The sequence below is a fragment of the Anguilla rostrata genome, chromosome 6 (assembly GCF_018555375.3).
Source record: "Anguilla rostrata isolate EN2019 chromosome 6, ASM1855537v3, whole genome shotgun sequence".
Lineage (NCBI taxonomy): Eukaryota > Metazoa > Chordata > Actinopteri > Anguilliformes > Anguillidae > Anguilla > Anguilla rostrata.
The window spans coordinates 2,662,354-2,670,182 of NC_057938.1; the positions used below are offsets into that span (position 1 = coordinate 2,662,354).

The 7,829-nt window shown below is 50.9% G+C and overlaps 1 pseudogene; it reads left to right on the plus strand.

Annotated features, from left to right (window-relative positions):
- Positions 1-7,580, plus strand: part of LOC135258196 (SLIT and NTRK-like protein 3) — a 90,696-nt pseudogene extending 83,116 nt beyond the window's left edge.
- The last annotated feature ends 249 nt before the right edge of the window (positions 7,581-7,829 follow it).

A 7,829-nucleotide genomic window follows, 5' to 3' on the forward strand; every position in this document is an offset into this window, starting at 1 on the left:
GACGCGTTCTCCGGATGTGGTCCGTAAGCTTACGTTTCACAGAGCGCAAATCCTTGTAAGATGAGAGTTTACCGACTTCATTCCCCCAAGCGCCTCAACGGCATAATGAGCTGCAACGGGGAAATGAACTGGGATGTGACGAGCCAGAACGGAAAGCGAGCGGATAGCAAGTACCGAAGAAAAACGATCCGTAATTGGTATATTATAGTACAGGTTTTCACTCGCGCGTGCCATCTTACACACACACACTCTCTCACTCTCTCTCCTATTAAAAACACATATTTCGTTAAAAAAAACAATTGGCCACACACTCATATTTATCGTGTTATAACGTTTTATTCCTCTTGAATACAACGGTATGCCACTCGAGTTCAGCACTATTTAATCAACAAAAACGAACACGTTCATATTTTTATAAGAAACAGTGATCAATGTAATTTAAAAACGTACGATACCACATTAGCAAAAGGTCTTACTGTATTGTTTAATAATTCCAGATATTTTTTACCATCATATGAGTCGCCTACAGTTTAAAGGCAATTTAGCCTAATTTAAAAAGACTCAACTGGCTTTAAAACGTAATTTCCCAAAATCGTTCAACATTCTTTATAAGGTTTTTTTGGTTAAGTTATGAACAAGCAATAAATAAAATAAAATAAAATAAATAAATGATAAATAAATAAAATAAAAACTACAGCAGTGATCTACCCGGAGAGTATTCTACTGTAGGCTCAGTGTTCCAAAACTGAGCCAGCAAGATTCCGGAAAGCTCGAGAACAGGAGACTGCGCCCCGGGTGTCCTGCGCGCGAGCTGCAAACAGATGGACGACTATGGGAAAATACCAAAAAATAAATAAATAAATAAATAATATCTGAAAGGAATAGATATGTTGTATTTAGTTTTCCCCACAAGCAAGGGGGCGCACAGCCTGCGTACCGAGCAAGACACAAATCACGATGCCAATCAAGTCCGCGCATTAGGCTACTGACATAAGTAACTGTTCAGAAATAAAATGAAATAAAAAAAACCCTTTGTAGAAAAAAAGAAACGCGTTTCTTATGAAAGTATACCCTAATACTTGACATGCGTGTAATATCCAAAAATCTTGGTTTGGAAGTCGAACTGTCCGGCAGTTTTTATCGTCCCTCGCTGAGCACGAGCTACAGGTATGTCGCATGAGCAGGCGCAATACTCTGATCATCCCGAGCGCACCATCCAGACACCTCCTCACCCCATTATGCAAGACGAGAGAGCGCTCTGACGCGCGCACCCGATGCGGTACCGGGCGCGCTGTGCAATCCTTGCTTCAGCTCCACCATCACAAGTTGTTCCTCCAATTTGCGCCCTCCCTCACTCACTCCCTCCCTCCCTCCCTCCTTCCTGCATCAGTTTCTCTCTCCTTTTTCTTCAAGCTCACTTCTATGACGTCTAAAAAAAAAAAAAAAAAAAAAACCTTACCGGGAGGGAGGAAACCGCTCTCTTCGTTATGTTTCTGCATCTAAGCGATATGCTCGCTAACGGGTGCGCTGAAAAAAGACGGCGTCGGCGCTCTGAGGCGCAGCTTTGCCCGGTTACGTGGTTGAGCGTGCATCGAGGGAACGGACCTGCATTCTAAGCAAACCTATAGACAAAAAAAAAAAACGACCCTGCATTCTTCTCACGTCGTCAGTGCTCCTTTTCCCTTCAACCACAGCGGGAGGAGAGAGGGGGAAGAGCACGGCTCAATGAGAAACGCACCGAGAGATATTTCCAACAATTTCTAAACTACTGTTTTTCGGTTGTTCTGAAATTCCTCTGCAGAAGGTGAGTCGCGCGAATTCATTCTGGGCTATTTTGAATCGCGACGGATTTAAAATGCTGGAGGAGGAAAACAAATACTGACCGAAGTGAAACCTGAAACGGATTGCACAATAATGCAGCTGATTTCTACTTCGTTGTTTTATTAATGAATGTATTTTTGTTTTCGTAGTCTGATGCCGTCAAATCTGATAGAGGAATGTGGCTTGCACGCGACAGTACAATTGACAGCAAGAATTTCAAATCGAATAATTCGAGCTCTTGTTTTCGGGCTTCCTAAGATTTCAACATCTTCAACAGATATATCCATATATATATATATTTTCTTCCTTTGGATTTTTTTTTCCTCAACCACGCGCACCGCGTTCTCCGGTTTGAATGCGAATGCCTCGGTGTTCCACTGGCTTTGCTCCTAAGATCGGTTGACATTCCTTCGCCTGCACAGGCAGCGGACTGAAGTCACCCCGGACCGCCTTGTCTGTCCTCTCCGGAAAGCTATGTGAAGTTGGACCACAATAAAAACAAGTAGGTATACGACGAATCGATTCATTTAATAGTAGCCTATATTAGGGTTGCAGAAGGTGGCGCGGATTTCCGCAGTAGGCGATATTTTGGGAAACGCTTGCGGTAGGGCTGTGGAATAAAATGCTCTATTCATTGCGGTGTGTAATCCGTTTCATTCAATGAAATATAATCCGATCCCTTTTACACGGCGTAGCCTACTGTGTGCAAACATTGTCTTTTAACAAGTTGTGTATATATATACCACAGCGGGAGGAGAGAGGGGGAATATCTATATATATATAATATATATATATATATATATATATATATATATATATATATATATATAGGCTATATGAGATCTGTAATATAACTTGAAACGCGCAGAGAAGCAATATCTGTTCTGTTCACATAATTGGTGCAAGGGTTCAACGATTAATCATTCTCCGCTATCGGACTCGTTCGTTCTGCTCTTGAGTTCTGCGCACAGGTCTGCGCATAGCCTATCTGCTGTTGCGACTTATGCTAATTACGTGTATTAACCTAAAAGACTGAACGTCTCCCAGGAAAGTCAATGTTCCTCTCGGTAGGCTAATCATCTCTGGTGAAGCTACTTTGTAGCAGCATCTGCAAAAATCCAAAATAATCGATAGCCTACGGTTTAACGCCAGAGAGATAATTGTATGATTAAATACAGTAAGCAATTTCACCCCACCCTCCAAAAAAAAAAAGAAAAAAAAAAAAAACCCCTTCGCTGCTTTAAAAATCACTGCATAATTGCGACCAAATGTCCGTAATGTTCTTTGCAAGTGTTTGGGGGGGGGTTGATGTGATGCATCAACCCCTGTTTTGGCAAGAAAGGTGTGGGTGGCTGGGGGGGGTGGGGTGCTTGTGTGTGTGTGTGTTGGGGGGGGGGGGGTTGTGGGGGTGATCGAGGGTGAGAAATGACGAATGACCAATCATTAATTTGTAGCATGTGTGTGGTCAGATTTGTTCTGAAATAATATCTCTTTGCTACAGATGACAATTACCACCCCCGCTCCCCCCATTAAAAAAAAAATTACAAGCAAATGGAAATTATGTTTTGTATGTTTTAAGATGGCTGTTATAACTTGTGGTTGTTTAAGGTTTCTGATCTCATTCCCCCCCCCCATCCCCCCCCCGTATGTTTTCTTAATTTGGTCACATCTGCCATTCCTGCCTGGCATATTGAGTTGAGCGTTTTCCACGTGGCAAACAATGCCCTGTTTTGACTGATCCCGGGGTCCAGACGTGATTAATATGGATGTTGCCATTTGCTTTCTGTTCTTTTCTCTCTTTCTTTCTTTTTTCTTTTTTCTTTTTTTTTTCTTCCAGTGCTGTGAAGTAGCCTCGGGCTGTAACTTCATCAGATCCTGGAATTAAGGATGCTGTGGATAACCCTCTTTAGCACAATAGCTTTGGGATGGACTACGCCGATCCCCTTGCTGGAGGACTCGGAGGAGATCGACGAGCCGTGCTTCGAGCCCTGCCACTGCGAGGTCAGGGAGAGCCTGTTTCACATCCACTGCGACGGCCGGGGCTTCACCAACGTCAGCCAGGTCTCCCAGTCCTGGACCAGGCCCTTCAAGCTGTACCTGCAGCGGAACTCCATGCGGAAGCTCTACTTCAACAGCTTCCTCCACCTCAACAGCGCGGTGGCCATCAACCTGGGCAACAACGCGCTGCTGGACGTGCAGGCGGGCGCCTTCAACGGCCTGGGCCGCCTGAAGAGGCTCTACCTGCACGAGAACAAGCTGGAGGTGTTCCGCAACGACACCTTCTCCGGCCTGGAGGGCCTGGAGTACCTGCAGGCCGACTACAACGTCATCAGGAGGATCGAGAGCGGGGCGTTCCGCAACCTGCACAAGCTGCGCGTGCTGATCCTCAACGACAACCTGATCCCGGCGCTGCCGAGCTTCCTGTTCCGCGCGGTGTCGCTGACGCACCTGGACCTGCGGGGCAACCGGCTGAAGACGCTGGCCTACCGGGGCACGCTGGAGTACGTGGGCCGCGGCCTGATGGAGATCCAGCTGGAGGAGAACCCGTGGAACTGCGCCTGCGACATCGTGCAGCTCAAGGCCTGGCTGGAGCGGGTGCCCTACACGGCGCTGGTGGGCGAGATCACCTGCGAGTACCCCTTCCACCTGCACGGCAAGGACCTGCGGGAGATCGGCCGGGCCGAGCTGTGCCCGCAGCTGTCCGCCGAGGAGGTGGAGGCCAGCCTGGGCATCCCCCGGCTCCACGCCGGCAAGGACAGGACGTGGCCCACCAAGCCGTCCTCCATGCTGTCCTCCAACCACAACACGGCCTCCTCCGTGGAGAACAAGGAGCGCCACCTCAAGCCCACCAGGCGTCCCCGGCCGCCGAAAGCCTCGCCCACGCCCCGTAGCGCCTACCCCGGCCCCAACCAGCCCCCGATCGCGGGCTACCAGACCAGGCCCCCCATACCCATCATCTGCCCGACGGAGTGTGCCTGCAGCCTGCACATCAACGACCTGGGGCTGACCGTCAACTGCAAGGAGAAGGGCTTCCGCAACATCTCCGAGCTCCTGCCCAGGCCGCTCAACGCCAAGAAGCTCTACCTGAGCGGCAACCTGATCCAGAAGATCTACCGCTCCGACTTCTGGAACTTCTCCAGCCTGGACCTCCTGCACCTGGGCAGCAACCGGATATCCTACGTCCAGGAGGGGGCCTTCGTCAACCTGCCCAACCTGAGGAGCCTCTACCTGAACGGCAACGACATCGAGAGGCTGACGCCCGGGATGTTCCGGGGGCTCCAGAGCCTACGCTACCTGTACTTCGAGTACAACGTGATCAGGGAGATCCAGCCGGCCACCTTCGGCCTCATGCCCGTCCTGCAGCTGGTCTTCCTCAACAACAACCTCTTACGAACCTTGCCCGTCGGGGCCTTTTCGGGCACCCAGCTGGCCCGCCTCAACCTGCGGAACAACTACTTCCTCCACCTGCCGGTGAGCGGGGTTCTGGAGCACCTGCAGGCCGTGGTCCAGATCGACCTGCACCAGAACCCCTGGGACTGCTCGTGCGACATCGTCCCGCTCAAGCAGTGGCTGGAGAAGCTGAGCTCCGTCATCGTGGTGGGGGAGGTGGTGTGCAGGACGCCGGAGTCCGCCGCGGGGAAGGACCTGCGCTCCCTGGACCTGGCGCTGCTCTGCCCCGAGCTCAAGCGCTCGGCCCCGCCCTCGGACAACACCGCCGCGGCCGCCCCCCCGGACGGGGTCGTCGCCCCCGGCAACGCCGGGTCGTCGGGCTTCGCCCCGGCCAGGGGCGTGATCCCGCTCTCCGTCCTCATCCTCAGCCTCCTGGTGCTGGTGGTGTCGGCGGTCTTCGCGGCCGCCGCGCTCTTCGCCCACGTGCTGAAGAGGCGCGAGAAGCTGCCCTTCCGGAAGCGCGGCGAGGCGGAGCTGGAGGGCATCCACATGGAGTGCGGGATTTTCGAGGGGAGCGGCAGGGAGCCCCTGGAGGGCTCCCCCGAGAAGCCGCCGGGACACGTCTACGACTACGTGCCCCACCCCGTGGCGCACATGTGCAGCAACCCCATCTACAAGGTGCGCGACGCGGACATGGAGCAGCAGGCCCAGCAGCAGCGGCGGGAGCAGCAGGAGCAGGAGCAGCCGCTGCAGAAGCCGTTTCCAGAGACTAAAGAGAGCGGCGGCGGCGGTGGCGGCGGTGGCGGCGGCAGCTATCGAACGCTGCGGGAGAAGGAGAAGGAGTGGACCATGGCGGTCACCAACTCCCAGCTCAACACCATCGTGGCCATCAGTCCCGGTGGGGACGTGGTGGGCTTTCACGAGAACGGGTTGCTCTGCCCCACCGTGATCGACAGCCAGGGCCCCACCCCGACCTTGGGCTACGTGGAGAGCTTGTACACCGTCCCCAGGCTAAAGGACCTGCACGTGCTTTACCCACACACCAGGGGCGCCTATATCGAAGCGCCAGCAGGACGCGAGGCTAAAGCAGCAGGTTTACGACTCGGCAGCCGGAGGGCGGGCTGGGGCGGGGCCGGGGGCGGGGAAAGGATTTTCGGACCAATCCCAAAGCGAGTACCTTGACTTAAGGGCGCAGCTTCAAACCAAGCCGGATTACCTCGAGGTCCTGGAGAAATCTTACCGATTCTGACCACAGAAAACAACCCCCGGCCCCCCCAGGTCCCTGTTTCTTCCCTTACCTTCCAAAAAACAACGAAAAACAACAGAATAAAAAAGGGGCAGCACGATTAAATGATTTAAAAAAAGTGTATTTAAAATGTCTCTCTCCTTCCCCCAGTCCTGCCCACCACTGAGTTACTTTGGAAGGAGGTCCATACTCAGATATTAATAAAGTGCCTTCTACAGAGTAGCCAGCAATGTTCAATCAATACTTATTTTTGTACAGCGCAGATTTGTTTATTTAGGAGCCATTCGAACATAAACCAGGGGGCCTAGAACGGGAAGAGGACGGGGTGGGGGGGGTGGGTGGGGGAGTGGGGGCGTGGACGGGGGCTGGAATTCTGGCTGTGCTGAGGGACGGGCGAGGACCAGGATGTGTCCCGAATTCTTACGCACAGTTAGTTACCCCCCTCTGCCCCCTCCCCCCCCCCCCCCCCTTCGGAATGGGCCCTGGTCACGGTTACGCTGCAGACCGTCGCAGTTCCATGCATGCTTGATAGCTGCGACGGGCCGGGTGTCTCGAGACAGACATGCGACGGAGGTACTGCGACATTGTTCATCATCCTGCCTTGATTTAACGCGTCAGAGACAAAAAACAAACAAAAAACGAAACGAAATTAATCAATAAACGAAAGTTCTCATTGCTCTGACCTGCTGACCAACGCTTTTGAATACAAACGACTTTCAAGAGGTCACGCTCTGCTTTCTTTTTTCAAAAAAAAAAAAGAAGGAAAAAAGAGAAAAAAAATCCTGGAAATCATTACAAAATGGCTTTGTAGGAAGCGCTTTTAATGTTTCTCACACAAAGATTTGGAAGACAATGTGCATATATTTATTCTGAAATTTCAGTGAAGATTTTATTGTAAAGGCAATGTTAAATCAATGTATAGTGAATATGCGTCTGGTATAGCCTTCTTAATAAAACCCTTAAATCAAATAAAGGTGCTAAAAAATTTAATATTTGTGATGGAAAATGTGCACTGCCAGCAGTATGCCTGCAAGGTTCATATGCAGAGCACGGTTTTGTTTGTGTTCCATCAAAGGCATTAGCTGAATTCTGTCACAGTTTTTTTCTGGGATGGTGACTCAGGGTATTCCTCCTCTGTTTAAAATACTTTTTTTGTCAGGGGTGGGAGGGGTAAGGGAGCGGGGGAGTTGGAAGGAAGAGAAAGTGTAGAAAGGATGAGTGTCGAGAGGACAGACGTTGAATTTTCTTTAATATCGTTATCTGCAGTATGCTTGTGCTTATGTTGTCCACAGGAGGGCGCCAGGGAGGCATATTTATTCACTGCAGGCTTAACCCAGCTTTTTTTTTTTTTTTTTTACTTATGAAGTGTGAG